The 15,291-nt window shown below is 55.3% G+C and overlaps 1 protein-coding gene across 4 annotated transcripts in view; it reads left to right on the plus strand.

Moving 5' to 3' along the window:
- Positions 1-391: 391 nt before the first annotated feature.
- Positions 392-15,291, plus strand: part of NDST1 (N-deacetylase and N-sulfotransferase 1) — a 79,245-nt gene continuing 64,345 nt past the window's right edge. For 2 of the 4 annotated variants that reach the window (XM_052642550.1, XM_052642552.1), the window contains exons 1-2: positions 392-548; positions 1,420-1,478. The gene's annotated coding sequence lies outside the window, so the exon portion shown is untranslated. Of the gene's footprint in view, positions 549-894; positions 986-1,419; positions 1,479-15,291 lie in introns of those variants that run through there. The other 2 variants (XM_052642551.1, XM_052642553.1) reach the window with 1 other exon arrangement.

Below are 15,291 nucleotides of genomic sequence, written 5' to 3' on the forward strand. Positions count from 1 at the left end.
CCTGGAGGGCTGTCACAAGCCTAGTGGAGGCAGAGCCACGAGGCCCCTTCGGCCCGGCGGGCCGCTCCCAGGGCCCTTGGAAGCACGGCGGGCGCGGGTCTTTGTCTCCCTCGGTCTCTCTGCAGCGTCTCCGACCCCCCAGTGCTGTTCCCTCCTTGACCCCGAATAACTTGTTGGCTTCACTCGGGCTTTGTTTCCTCGAGGTCACCGCCTCCGGGACTCCCGACAGCCGCCTCGGGCCCTCGTGGGTCCAGCATCTGACACCCCTCCCGCCCCCGCCCCCTAACCCGCTCCGAGACTGGGGTCAAAGGCAGCCCGCGTCACGTGGTCGCCGAGCAGCACCGAATCGGCCGGGAGAGCCGAGGGAGAATCCGGGTGGAAGCCGAGAAATCCAGCCCCGATAGCAGCGCCCAGTCCCGCCCCGGCCCCCGCCCCGGGGTGCTCGCCGCACGCCCGCCGGCCGCTCGGGCCTCCGGCGCTGATCTCCGGCCGGCACCCACGCTCCATCGCGGGATCGAAACCCGCCTCCACCGCCGAGATTCGGGGAGGTAGGCGCCGGGCCGGAGGGTGTTAGGGGAGGCAGGTGGGGGGGTCCCTTGGCGCGCGGGTTCACCCCTCTGTGCTCCGCGGGCCCGCGCGGGGGCGAGGTGGCGCGCCCCAACTTCCAGCCTCCTGGGAGACCCCCCCACCTCCCACCGCGGGATGGGGGGAAGGCTGAGCGGTGCCCCAGCGCAGTGCCGGGGGCCGGGACTGGGGGCTGGGCACCGGGAGGGAGGGCCTAGGGGTGGAGAGCCTGCGGAAGGCGGGGCGGCGGCGGCGGCGGCGGCGGCGTGGAGCGGGGGTGGGAACGGCGGGAGGCGGCCGCGAAGGGGTTAACCCCGGCCCGGGCCAGTGCCCCACGGCGCGCGCTCGGCCCGGGGGACCCAGGCGTCCGGCGGCTCGCCGGGAGCGCCCCCTCCCCCGGGTGGCGCCCTAGCCGAGGCAGGTAAGAGGCTGGGAGGGCCGGGGCCGGCCAGTCCCCTGTCGCCGAGCCGGCGGGGCCCGAGTCGAGCCGGGCGTGCAGGCCGCGCGGGGCCCGAGTGGCTGCCGGCTCAAGTTTGGTGCGGGCGGGCGCCGGCCGGGCTTGCAGCGTCCGCGGGGCCCCGCGCACGGGGGTGGGAGGACAAAGGGGTGGGGGACCGCGCGGGGGCCAGGGGCAGGCCGGGGTGCGGGCGAGGGCAGCGCGGCAGCTGTAGGTCACGGATAATGTCACTCACGAGGAATGCCCCCTCCCCCTCCCCACTCCCGAACAGGGGAAACTTTTGTCTAGCGAGGGAGGGGGTTAGAGGCCGGGTCCCCGCTTCGGGAAGGGTAAGGCAGCAGGACCGGTTTTCCCTGGGTAGTGATCCGTCTAGTCTCTTAACTCCTCTCCTCCCTCAGGTTCTCGGGAGCAAGGACACCCCCGCTTTGAACGCTGCCCTTTAACAACCTGGGACGAGGTAAGAAGGGTGCGTATGTGGACGCGAGGGCTCTGGGACAAACTGGGAAATTGGGCACTGGCCTCCTGGCTCTTTCCCAGACTCAGGCCCCGGTGGGTCAGCGAGGAGCCATGCCAAGCCCAGGGGATACAGAGCCCCACCATCACACCCAGCTGCTGTACCCACCCGCCCAGAGCATTTGGAATGGCCTGGGCATTATTTTCCCTGGTTTGAGGTTCAGATTGACCTGGGTGCCTGTCACTTCCCAGCTCTGTAAGCTTTGGCTGATTGCTTACCTTCCCCTAGCCTCAATTTTCTCACCTGTAAAATGGGCGAAGTGTAAGAATGGGCCAGGATAAGAATGAAATGAGAACCTGGGGTACCTTAGTAAACAGGAGCATGCTTATATTCAACAAGTATTTGTCCTGTGTGTATTACACGCCAGGCCCTGGGCTAATTGCCTTATATACTTCATCTTGTTTAATTCTACCATGTGACTATCAGCAAGATAGTCACAGAGGGGCAAACTGAGGCACAGAAATCGGGAAGGTTACTCAGGTGAGAAGCGGTGGAGCTTGGATTTGACTCCCCTCCCCCAGCCTGAGTCTCGACTATAGGGCTCTATAAAGTCCTGCTGTAACTGATCTCATTTTCCTCTGAAATTATCAGGACACCCTTGGCCTTTCCCTTACCCCCAGGTGTTGCTCCTTCTGCCCAGTCTCGTGAGGGCTGACATCTTGTGCCTTGGTTCTTATTATTGTGGGAGGCTGGAGCCTGGGCCTGGCGCTGGATAATGGTCCAAGTTCTGTTGCTGGCTGGGTCCATGGCAGCAACTAGCTTGTCGTGCGGGTGGTGCAGGGAGGTGCTCTGCCCAGGGACAGCTGGTGGCTGTCTCTTCCCAGTACCCAGGGAACCAAAGAGCTTTCCAACTCCATTCGGACCAGGTCACTTTCAGATCAGCAAGGGGCAGAGGTAGGGCCAGGAGCGGAGCCCTTGGGGTGATGAGAGACCTATGGCCAAGGGACTTACATTCCAGGTGTCCTCTGGTGTGACTCATTAGCAGGGTCCTCACTGCAAAAGTAGTGGGCTGCTTTGGTGCCCCAACCCCAAGCGTCCTTGAGGATAGTCATGAAGGGTGGATTTTAAGCCCATGTCTCGATTGCAAAATCCTCATGGAAAATGCATGGGTTTCTGAGTCTAGAGGACACTGTAGGCCCTCAGTAAATAGCCCAGGAATGAATGTGGGGTGGCCTAGACTTTCACTTGCATAAGTGCTCTGTGTTAGCCCAGTCTTCTGGTGGCGGTACCATTCCATGACTATGTATCAGGCTCTGAGTAGGGACCTTGAGAAATTTATTTAAAAATAGAAAACAAATTGCTGGTTAGTAAATGACATATTAAAACAATAGAGTGGGAGTAGACAATAAAGTTTTGGGGAGAGGAAAGTTTGTGCATTACTGTTCTAACTGCTCCAAGGGGGCTGTTCCAGCACCGAGTCTGGGATTTGCAGTGTCCATAGGCTTTTCCTGGACCCTGAGAGTAGGGGGTCCTCTTGGACTGACAGTTCATTGCCAGTTTGTAGGAACAAGAGGGGAAATTCGACTACTTAACTAGACTTTAAGGGCACTCAGAAATGTGGGGGATTGAAGAGTCCTGAGGGATGGGAATGACCCTTGGCGTGTGGTCAGACTCTCTCTGTCATGATCAGAGCAAGAGAATCAACAGGTGAAGGGAGGAGAAGCCAGCAAGAATGAAAAGATGGATGGTGAATCTCCGGCCACAGGAGTATGCAAAGACAGTTTTACAATCACAAATCGAGGATGTGGTTAAAGGTATGAAATCATAGGCTGGGGGTTGACCTAGGGGCCAACTGAGAAACCCTGCATGTGAGACACTTAGGAACTGACTCTGGTTTTCGAAGCTTAGAGCTTTCTCTGCCCTGGGCTCTGGACCTGCGTGACCCGTCTTCCAAACTTTGAGGTCAAAAACAGGCCTGTAAGTCCCTGGAGACTGGGCAGACTTCTGCTGGCTTGGGATTTGGTTTAGGATATGGCTTGAAATATCTGGACTGTTTGGAGAACTTGGACATTCTTTACTTGAAATGGAACGTTCGGGTAACTTGTTAAATATGTATGGAAAATGCCTGTGGACGGGGGTGACCGGGAAATGAAATGTGGTGAGGTGCTGCTGCTTTCTGACTGGAGAGTCTGCTAATCTGATGGAGGAGGGAAGGCAAGGATCAAGTGATGGCGAAGAGGCAGGATGTGATCAGTGATAGATGGGCTTTGGAAGGTCAGTGGAGGGGAAAAGCTCTTCTGGTTATTAATGTCGACAGGGCTTCCTGGGGGAGGAAGTGCTTGTGAGGGTGCAGGCAGCGGGAAGGGGGGCAGTGGGAGGCAAGATCAGGTCATGGGGAGCTTGCAGTATCCTGCTCAGGAGTTTGGATTTTATTCTGTGGCTGGTGGAGAGGACAGAGGGTTGTAAGCAGCTCATTGAGTTGGTGCCTGTTACTGTGTCTTGTGCCAGGCTCCTTACAGATGCTTCATTGAAATCTCACAATACCCCTGCAAAGTAGCTTTTTGCTGCTCACCCCCAACCCCACCCCATCTTCAGATGAGGAAATGGAGGCTCAGAGGGGTTGAGTCACTTGCAGACCTGTGTTTGAGCCCAGGCTTGAACTGTTTCTGCCCTCTTGTGCTGCTTCTCTTGGGGGTCATTTGGCAGGAGATGGTGGCAAGACTGGCAGGGTTGAGACCAGCTCAGAGATGATGCTAATTGTGGTCCAGCAAAAAGTTGACCGGCATCTGACTCAGGCCACAAGATGGACTGAGAGGGAAGGAGGGGGAGGCTACAGGACTTCGTAGGTGTCTTGGGGATGGCGTCATCACAGGTGGCTAAGGTTTGGGGAAGGACCCATAAGTGGCCGTGTCACTGCTTTCAGTTCCCTACAGGGCTAACAGTGACACTAACGGGCATAAACCGCCTGGGAAAACAGCAGAGTCCCATTGCAGACAGCACACAGAGACTCTGGAGAGGGTGCAGAAAGCGTGTGCCAGGACCGTCAGGCCTGGGTGACTTCTCTCCGTTCCCTTTTCACCCGAGAATCTCGGCGTTTAGGGTGTGCTTGACCCACTTCCACTTCATTTTTCTCATAGCCTTTCAGAACTGCCCCTTCTGTGCGTTTCTAGAAGTTCCTCTGCGGTGCTCTCCCTGGGAGAGCCCTTGCCCCATGGAAACCCTCAGCCCAGCTGCCCTTTCAGAGGCCCCTCAGGATTTCTAGATCAGCCACCAAAGCCTGAATTGCCAGGGCCTGTGGTTTCACATAGGCCTGAAACCTGCTGCCTTCCTTTCTCAGTCCGTGAAATGGGTTCAGTCTGTCTTTCCTCAGATATGAGGAAATAAGGCTGAATCATGAATCAGGCTGACTGAGTTAGGGGTTGGTTTGAAAGTGAGGAATGGATGGGGTGGGATGTGTGTTGCGGGGGGGTGGGGGCAGGGGTATCTGCCTCTGTCCCCTCATTAGAGGTTAAAGTAGAGTCTCACCAGCCAAGGTACTTTCTTCTGCCTGTGGGCCTGTCACAAAGCTCTGTCAGCTTGAGCTTGGAGGTTGGGAGCTTGGAAGAAGGGGTGGAGGGGGGTGTCTTGGACTGTGTGGTGTTGGGGCTAAAGCCAGTCTGTCACCAAAGGGATTACAGAGGTCCCCAGTGGCTCAGCGAGCGGTAAAGAATCTGCTTGCAATGCAGGAGATGCAGAGATTTGGGTTTGGTCCCTGGGTCGGGAAGATCCCCTGGAGGAGGGCATGGCAACTCACTCCAGTATTCTTGCCTGGAGAATCCCATGGACAGAGGAGCCTTGCAGGCTACAGTCCATGGGGTCACAAAAGAGTCAGACATGACTGTGCTCACACACACACACACAGCCTAACGCTCTTATCTCGATGAAGAAAAGTTTGTGTCCAGTTGCCTCCTGGACCTTTTTATTCCTGCTTGTTTTATTTGTTGATACAGATTGGATTAGTCTAATTTTAAATGTGCACTGCAAATGAACACTTATTTGAGGGCCAGGCATGGGAGGTGGGTGGCTTGCTGTGTGACTACAGTGCTCTATTTCCCAGTCCCCCTTGGCCCTCACAAAGAAACTGTCCCCTTTCCCTCCCTGTGTGCCCAGTCCCTTCCTGTCTCCACATCTCTGCTCACAGAGAGGATGCTGCACCCTAGTCACTTCCGCTCACCCACCCCAGAGTCCCTCCCCAGCCAGTACCCAGCTCCAGCAGGACCTCTTTCTAAATCCACAAAGCTGGCACTACCTGCTCCCTGCTTTCCATGCAGTCTGTTATCTGGGCCTCTACAGGCACCTTCATACACCTGGTTTTGAATTCTGGCTCCTTAAGAACATGTCTCATCTCCTCCAGGCTCCATGCTCTGGAGGCAGTGGCTGCAGGCAGCCCGTTTCTGTCCCACTGGATTTGGGCAGCTTTGCACAGTGGAGTCAGAAGTCCCAGGTTCACGTCCCAACTCTGTCATCGTTAGCTGTGGGATCTAGATCACACTACCTAAATCTCTCGGCATGGTTTTCCTCAACTGCAGAATGAGGATAGTAATAGTCCTGTTTTGCAGGGAGATGGAGTAGATCTCTGCCTGACCCAGTGTCAGAGCCCAGTAAGTGGGAGCTGTTCAGAGATAACAATGGTTATCATAATTATTGTTTGTACCTAGGAGGTGATCTCTCTTTCTAGAGATGAAGGGAGGAATCTCTGGGATTTCTAAGCTTTCTGTCTAGGTTACTTGAGGCTTGTATGGGTGAGGAAACTGAGACTGGAGAGAGGGCAGTGTGCATGGGGCATGGCAGCTGACCGTCTCATCCTGGAAGCCTGGCAGGATCTCTCTTGGTTACATCTGATTTTCCTTTTTTTAAACTAATTGTATTTGTTTTTACTGTCCTGGGTCTTCATTGCTGCACAGGCTTTTCTCTAGTTATGGAGAGAGGGGCTACTCTCTGGTTGTGGTGTGTCAGCTTCTCATTGTGCTGGCTTCTCTTGCTGTGAAGCCCAGGCACGAGGGCCTCAGTGGCTGCATCCAGGGGACTCAGTAACTGCAGTTCCCGGGCTCTGGGACACAGGCTCAGTCGTTGTGGTGCATGGGCTTTAGTTGTTCTATGACATATGGAATCTTCTCAGGGGATTGACCCTGTGTCTCCTGCATTGGCGGGGGATTCTTTATCACTGAGCCACCAGGGAAACCCATTCTTCTCTTCTTTCCTGGTTAAGATGCTCAAGTTCTATAGTCCCAGCCTCCTCCTTGGTGGCCCTGTTGAGTGGTATCGAGAACTTGTGCCAGATAGATTGGCCCAGCTGGCAGCCCTCATGACTGCCCTCAAGACCAGGGGCCCATACTCTAGACTGTGGGCAGCCGTGGAGGTTGCAGCCTCTATGGGCCTCCTGCCCAGCCTCCCTGTGCCCCAGGAAGGGGGAGAGGATGGTGGCAGGGAGAGGTGACCTGGGCTGGATCTCAGGGTGGGCTGATGGGGACACGCATTGAGAAGAGGCTAGGAACCAGGCTCTGGAGCAGGATAAGCTGGGTTCGCATCTCTGCAGGGCCACTTCCTACTTGGTGGGACCCTGGGCGAGCAGTTGTAGGTTCTCATCTGTACAAAGAGGATAACTGTCCTCATCTCACGGCATTTAGAAAGAAAACACAAGGAAGATGCTTAACTGCAAGCCCAGGCCAGAATAGATATGGTTATTGTTGTAGCTGATGATGTAGTTAATGACCAAGGACCCCATTTTCATTCTCCCAGCAACAGAAGGAGGTGGGCACTGTTATCACCCCCCTTTAGCAGATGTGGCGACTGAGGCCCAGCGAGGTGGATGACTTGGCCTGGAGAGGTTCAGACTTGGCAGGTCCGTCCTTGGTGTCTGGTGGTTTCTGAGGGAACTGCTCCGGTCAGACGAAGCTGACTTGCATGAGGCGCTGGAAATGAGGAAGCAGTCTGAGCTGGCCGAGATGGAAGGGGATGTGTCTGGATGGGTGTCTGGAGGTATGGAGTAGAATCCTGCTGTTCCTCGCTGGGAAGTGGTGGAGACCTGAGAGTTCTGGCTCCATGAGGCGTAGCATGGATTCTGCTCACCTGAGGGCCGGCCAAGGATGGGCCTGTCAGGGCAGGTCCGGGGTGGCGGTCGGTGGAGGTTTGCTGTGGTTATTGCGCAGCCACCTCTGGTTTATGCTGCCTGCCCAGGCAGAGGCCAGGTGAGGAGAAATGAAGGTCGTCTTCGCAGGGCCTTCTCTCTGGCTGCACCATCTGCCCAGGTCCCCTTCCTCCTGCCCTTACACCGGGCAGCTCCTGCGTGTGTATTTACAGGACTGTTAGCATCACCTGTTCACAGACACGCCCCCTTACTCACCTGCATGTTAAGTCAGTGGTTCTCAAAGTTGGTTTCTGAACCATTGGCATCAGCATTACCTGGGAACTTATTAGAAATGCAGATTATCCAGCCCCACCCCAGACTTACTGAATCTTAAACTGATGAGTTAGGGAGGGGAATCCAACAATGTAAGTTTCTCAGGTGATTCCGATGCATGCTCAACTTCCAAAAGTACTTAGTTGGGTAATTAAAAAAAGAATTGATGCTTCTCTGGACTCTGAACATATTCAGATACCAGCAAATGCAGGGGACCCAGAGGAAAGCCAGTTTCTCTCTAGCCTGACTTCAGAGAGTCTCCATCTTGTAACAGCTTCCTCTGCCTGGGAAACAGTCTTGTGCCACAGTGATGGGGTTCAAGAGAACCCCAACGTGCTTATAGGAGACAGTGCCAGGGCCACTTGGGAGGTTGGGGAACTTGCAGGTGGCAGACTCTGTGGGTGGCAAGGATGGGTGCCAGGAATAGGCTGGCTGTATTCTAGCACTGGGGGCAGAGAATGGTTCCTGCTGCAGAGAAGGGTGTGTGCTGGGGTCAGGGGCACGTGCATGCATGTGTGGTCACAGTGACCAGATGTGGTCCAGGAGGGCCACGGGGCCTTAGCTGTTACCACCAATGGTTTTAAAGCGTCTCAGTCATTTTAATGATGGTGATTGTATAATTGCCACTCACATTTGTGGAGAGCTTGTCAGTGCTTGCTAGGCACATCCATGTAATCTTCTCTGGAGTAATCCCCAGAGTAATCTTGTAAGGTTGGCATCATTATTGGCCCCATTTTACAGATGAAAATACTGAAGGCACACAGCCATAGCTGGTAGAAATCTAGGAATTTTATTGTGGGGGCCTTAGAAGCATGATCTCCTTGGAAGAGAGGCTGTGGAGGATTGTTTTGGTGTGTTTGTGTAGCAGGCTTTATAGAGCTGCATTCTGTCAAAGGAGTAAGTTGGGCTTTACTGAGGAGGAGTGATGGGATTGTGTGGGGGTGGTTAGGGCTCAAGCCTCCAAATCATGGCCTCCACTACAGACACTGTCACTCTCCCTGTCTCATGGATGGGCCATTTGAGGCTCAGAGAGGTGCTGAGCTGAGTTCCAGGCCCCACAGCTAGAGCAAGAAATAAAGTGAGAAAAAACCCGGGTCTCCTCCCGTTTTAGCAGGAGGGTTTGGGGAATCGTGATCAGAGAGCCCAGCGTGTGCCCTGCTGTTCTCATCTGCCTCCGTGTCTTTGGGGGCAGTGCAGGAGCATCCCTGACACAGTATAAGAAGCCCTTCAGCTCTCAGTGGGGAGCAGGGACCCACACAGGGCCACCCACCATGTCACGATTGGGACCAGGCCTGCAGTGCGCTCTGTTCTGTCCAGGGGAGGCTTTGTTTCCTGAAAACTGTCTCTGCCCCCCACCCCTCCTTTGGCAGGCTGGGTAGCCATAGCCCTCAGGGTGGCCCAGACCAGTGCTGGGGGTAGAGAAGGGTGTGTCTGGAGGAGAAAGCTGCCAAGGAGGGTGGGGCGGCATCCAAGGGGAAGAACACCAAGAAGCCCAGACCCCAGACGGAAACCAAATGTATTTTCTAGGTCCTGAGAGGATATTTGAAACAATGGAAGTAGAATGGGGGAAGTCAGACTATGAAAAGGGCTTCTTGATATCCTTACAGGAAAAAAAAAAGTCTTTAGGTTTGACTTTTGTTTCTCCAAAGGATGTTTATGTAACTTCTTGAAAGCAGGATCCCAAGGCTTTGTCAAGTTTCGGTGCTGCTGTTTATAGACTTGGGGCTGTGGTGCTGGCTGGGACTTGATGCGTTGTCTTCCCAATTTATAGTTGGTGAAACTGAGGCTCTGACAGGTGGAGGTGCTGCCTGCGGTTGCACAGTGAGGCAGCAGGAGGCTTGGGATGGGAGCCTGGGTCTTGCGGGGCCTTGTAAGGGGCAGTTGTCGTCACCTCTTGCTCCCATAGCGCCAGCTGGCCTGGAGCCCAGTGGAGACTGTGGAGGGTCCCTTCTTGGAAACAGAGCTGCTATAGTCTGGGTAAGGCCAGGTCTAACCTGTAGACAGGTGACCCATTGAATGGTGACTTGCAGGGTGGGGAAGCATAGTGCTAAGCTTGGTGATGCCACCCCGTCCAGATGCTGGGGCCCAGCTGTGCACTGTCTGCCTAGCAGCTGGGAGCTGTGAGTCACTCCCAGTGGGTGCAGAGGCGGGGGCTATTGTATATCGTGATTCATTCTGTTCTCCCAGCCCTGAAGGGATGACTAGGCCCTGGGCCCTGATGCGTGCCCACGCCTGTGGACTAACGTGGCTGTCCATTTGGACTCAAGTTCAGAGATGAGGGGGCCAGAGAGCCTCGGGGAGTCCCCTTCCTCCACCTCCCTCTAACTTTGGAGTATTCCATGCTTTGGATCCGCTTTGGTCCCCAGCACAGGGCTATGTGAGCCCCTCAGATCTCCTGCAATGTTTTGTAGGCATTTCTGTGGATTATTTTTCTGCAGAGAAAATCTGTAGGTTTCATCAGGTTGTCAGAGGACTCAGTGGCCCCCAAAGTGCTGACAGGAGGGCAGGGGGCTGCATGCATGCCCTATGGGCTTGAGAGAAGGAAGCTGAAAGGCAGTGTGGTTCTAGCAGAAAGTAGCCTGATAGCAGTGTAGTTTCGAGGTTCATTGTGTGGTCCTGGAGGCCACTGTTGGGTTCTGAAAACTGGCTCCTCCTCTGAGCCAGCTCCGGCATCACCTTGGGTAAGTTAGTATGTCTGTGCTTTAATTCCCCCATCTGTAAAGTGGGAAAAATGAGAGTAGTTATCTACAGGTGTTGTAGACTTTTTAAATAAGATAAAGATAATGTGTGTAAAGGATTTGTGCTCTGCCTGGCACAAAGTAACCACTTGGTTAAAGTTTGCTGTTATTATCAGTTTCAGCTTTGTTGCTAATTTGCTGTGCGATCCTGTTAAGTGCCTTATCTTGGGGTCTTAGTCTCCAGCCACAGCTCTGCTGGGCTTTTCAGGAGCTGCAGGGCAGGGTTGAAAAGCAGCAGTGGGCAGGGGAAGGCCGGGGGAACCTTCTGCATCCTGGGTCTCCCCAGCCCAGGCCCTCACTGGTGCCTTGAGGCAGGATTATGTAACCAGTGGGGCCTGGCCAGGCAGGACTGGATTCTCAACCTCATTTTGTCCTCCATTGTCTCTTTCTCTCCCTTCCCCCGCGGGGCTGTTACATTAGCTGACCTGTTCCTCAGGCTCCAGGGATGAAATCGAACCCGTGCTATTCTGCCACCGACTGGTTTAGTTAGGAGGTTGCTGGGCAAGTGGCCCCTTCCCCGGCCACCTGGGGACAGACAGAGATGACGCCTCTGTACTTGCTTTGGGCATGGAGACCAGGATTCCTTTTTAGGGGGATGGGCAGGCTATAGGCTGGGGGGTGGTGCCCTTGACCCATGGCTTGAATTGGTACGCCACCTCCGCCCACCCTGCCATGACTCGCTTTCCAGGAGTGACCTACCCATCCCTGCAGCCCAGCGCCAGGCCTCCTCTCCCAGGAAGCCTTCCCTGGTAGCTCGGCTACAGAGATCTATCTCTTCTCTTCTGAGCTTTGCATTCTGTTCTCTTTAAGAAAACAGAGGCCGCAGACTGGCAGGACACATCCACCCCAGGGGCAGATTTTACTTGGCCCACACCAAATATTGAGCTAGTTGCCAACAGGAGATTTTACGTAAGATCTCAACTTCTGGCTTTACTTCAAAAATGAGAAGATTGTAAAACTTTGAGCCTAGTTCCCCAGTGGCCGCTACTGGAGATGAAGCACGTAAGCTCCACTTGGCCCCATCCCTCCCGAGCCACTTGGCACACTTACACAGTCTCTCTAGCCTCCTAGGCATCTGAGTTTTCGACCCTGTCCTGTAGGCACGGCTGGTTCTCTCGCCTGTGCTGTGTTATGGTGCCCTGTCTGTCAGCTTTGTGGGCTCTTTGAGGGTGGTTGGGGGTAGCTGACTCCTCTCTCTGTCCCTCGAAGCACTGTGCTCAAGCTCAGGACTGCATACACAGCAGGAGCATAATAAGTGTTTCCTTTATGAACGAAGGCGGGGCATTGCTGAACCTCACCAGCTGTGAAGATTCCATTTAATGGAAGCCTCTGGATCAGCCTGCCCCGTGGCCTGAGAATCCTCCTCCCAGATAAGCCGTGACTGCTTAGCCACTGACCCCGGCAGCTTCTTAAGCTGGGGATAAACAGTCACTCAGAGAGTCGTCCCCATGCTGCAGCATAAGCAAGGAGAGGGACATTTCCCCTGCAGCTGTCTCCACCTTCCACTCTCCCCTGGGGCTTAGAGGAGCTTCAGGGCAGAGAGAGGCTGGGATCAGCAGCCTTTGGATGGCATCAAGTGCAAACCTCTGAATCCTGGGGAGATGGGAGATAGTGGGGGAGAGTCAGTTCAAGTGTTTACTGGACTGGGTTTCCCCTCCTTCAGGCCTTTCTCTGCTTTATTCTTCTAGAGAATGTACTTTAACCCCCAGCTTCTTCAGCTATCTATCTATGCAAGGCTTATTTTACTCTTTTAATGGAAATCCTAACCTTCCCTGGGGACCAGCTAAGATGTCCCCTCTTGGAAGAGGTCTTAGCTGAGAGGTCACAGTTGTTCTGGGTACAAGAAAAATCTGGGAAGCTTTTTTTTTTTTAAAGAAAAAAGCATGCAGGTTTCTGGCCCTCATCTTTGATTCCTTCAGTCCAGAGTAGTGTCCCCCTCCTGGAGATTTAGACGCGAGGGTCTATAGACATGCCTTGAAGACCCTATCTTGGCTCGGGAGCCCAGGGCTGGAAGGGTGGACCTCTGGGTACGTTTGCGCTATGTGACATCTCATGTCCCTTTCCCTCTCTGAGCTGCTTTTTCACCTTTTGTGCACTAACACGCTGGGTTCCTCTGGTGGTTGTGACTGAAAGTGTCTGGAGCGCCATCCTGGGAGAGGCTGACAGGGGCAGCTGGGCAGGTGTCAGAGTCTAGGCCAAGCCCAGAGGGATTTAACACTGCTCAGGTGACAGACAGCTCAGGAGAGGAGGGCCCTGATGGCAGGGGAGGAGGCAGGCTGGAAGCCCGGGTCCCAGTGGGCAGGGCTTGTGCCCAAGAAGGTTGGAGGACTGTCTTGGGCTGCCAGTGACCTGGCCACAGGCTCAGAGGCATCTCGCTGGGTGGTCTGGTGGCAGACAGGTTGAGGCTTCAAGCACGGGCCGGCGCAAGTCATTTACAGATGGGTACGTCGAGGTGCGCGGAGGGAGGGACATCCCCCGTGTCTCACGTGATTATGTGGAAAGCCAGGCTTGGACCCAGGTCTTCTGACTCCCAGGCAAGGATCCACTCCTCTGTCCTCACCTCCCTCCTCAGGGTCAGTGCCAGGCCCCCCGAGCTGGGACAATCGTCTGGTTGTCTGTGACAACCTCGAGGCTTGGCCTGGAAAAGCGAAGCCACCATCGTCATAGCCACCCTGGAGGCATGAAACTGGTTGGTTGTGCAAATTACCCCTCAAACATCCTCCATCCCATTTTTTTTTCATTTTTCCTTAAACTGCCTCCAATGGGCCAGCTGCCTCTGTGCCCGTTTCCGCCTGGCACTGGGCTTCTTGCTCTTTATTCTGAGAACAAAGCTTCCTTCTGATGGCCCTCCTGCTGACAACAGGAAAAGGGCAGGCGTGGCACTGGGCCTCCCTCCTCCGCTTCCCCTGGCTGGGGGCGTGGGGCAGCCTTTGTCAGATGCCGGACCCCAGCAGCACTGGTGGACTGGCGGGGGGAGCCCAGCTGCAGCCCAGTCCGTGTTCCCGCGGGGATGGTAGCTGCCCCATGGGCCCAGCTGTCAGACCCAGAAGCAGCCAGAAGAGTGGGCACAGGCATCAGATAGGGACCAGTGTAAGTCCTGGTCAGGTCCAAGCAGTTACTTGTTCCAGGACTGTTCATGTGACAACCGTCAAGACTCCAGCTGCTACAGGCAGAGTCTCACTTCACCTCCAGGCTCTCCTGGTCTCCTCGGGGCTGAAGAAACCAACAGATGCTCAGATGAGGGCAGCCATAGTCCTTCCGCCAGCACATTTTTATTGAGCATCTATTTTGTTCCGGGCACTGGGACACAGCAGTGAACAAAACAGCCCAGGTCCCTACTTTGGACTTGGGGGTGACATTCTAGTGGTGAGAGAGAGCCAACAAACTGATGAATAGTGGCTATTTGTCAGGTGGCCAGAGTGCCTGCCACAAAAATAAAGCTGTGTTGAGTGGTGGCTCTGCTGTGTTAGGGGTGGGGGTCATGGAAAATCTCTGGTGAGGGGATGGGAGACTCCAGGAGGGAGCTAGGGAGCCACAGGGTGTGTGGGGAAGAGCATTCCAGGCAGAGGGTGCGGCAGCACAAGGCTTCGCAGCAAGAGGGTTTGGGATGTGCTCCAGGAGCAGAAGACTGGCGTGGGCAGGGGCAGAGTGAGAGCGGCCCGAGGGGGAGAGGTGGCCAGCCAGGCCGGGGAGGACTGCCTAGGGCCTCTCGGGCCTTCTAGAGGACTTTGCTGTTGAGTCTGAGTTAAGGGGAAGCTGCCGAGGGGCTGGGGCCGAGGGCTGACTCATGTTTGCGGGCAGGGAGAAGTCAGGAGGGTGGAAGCAGGACATGGCCAGGCCGGGAGGGAGGGAGGGAGGTGTGGCGGTCACACAGGTGGCAGTACAGCTCAGCATGGCGAGGGGTCGGGCTCCGGATGGGTTTCTCAGGATGCTGTGCTGATGGATCAGATGGGCGGCGTGGGGGGAAGAAAGTGTCAGCGGCAAGGTTTCTGGTCTGAGGGACTGGAAGGACGTCTGTGGAGACAGGGAAGGCTGCAGGATGGCAGGTTTAGGGAGAGAAGTGGAGATTTCAGATCAGATGTGCTAGTTAGGGGCATACCCGGGGGAGGGGAGATGCGCGAGTAGAGGCTGGTCCTGGGCGTTCCTGTCGTTGGAGGGGTGTGGGGGTGCCCTTGAGGACCTTCCAAACTCTTGAGAACCTGTCTGTAAGAGCAGCATTTCCTGGGCCTTTCATGTTCTTTTTCTTTCTTTGTAAACCTGCTCCTTTTTCCCCCTTCCTTCTGGACAGAGGAAGAAGGCAGACTCTGAAGACTCTGTCTTGGCGGTGGTCCTGGCCTTTCTGCCTGGTGTGCTTCCTTGGGTGAGGGCTCCTCCTGGGGTGGGTGGCGTGGGGGGAGTCCTCGAAGAGGAAGCCAGAGGCCCCAGGCCTTTCCCTGGCTTGGTTACCAACAGAGAGAGAGGTTTTTCTCTGTGCCTTGGTTTCCCTTCCCGCATATGGAAGTGTTAAGCTGGCCCCAAGGTTCTGAGGGTGGCAGGGAGCACTTGAAGAGGCCAAACACAGAGGTTAAGAACCTGGCTTAAAGTCCAGTGTGGATGCGAGTCCTTGTTCTTCCACCTGGCTGTGAGACTCTGGGCCACT

The sequence above is a fragment of the Budorcas taxicolor genome, chromosome 7, assembly GCF_023091745.1.
Source record: "Budorcas taxicolor isolate Tak-1 chromosome 7, Takin1.1, whole genome shotgun sequence".
NCBI classification, from domain to species: domain Eukaryota; kingdom Metazoa; phylum Chordata; class Mammalia; order Artiodactyla; family Bovidae; genus Budorcas; species Budorcas taxicolor.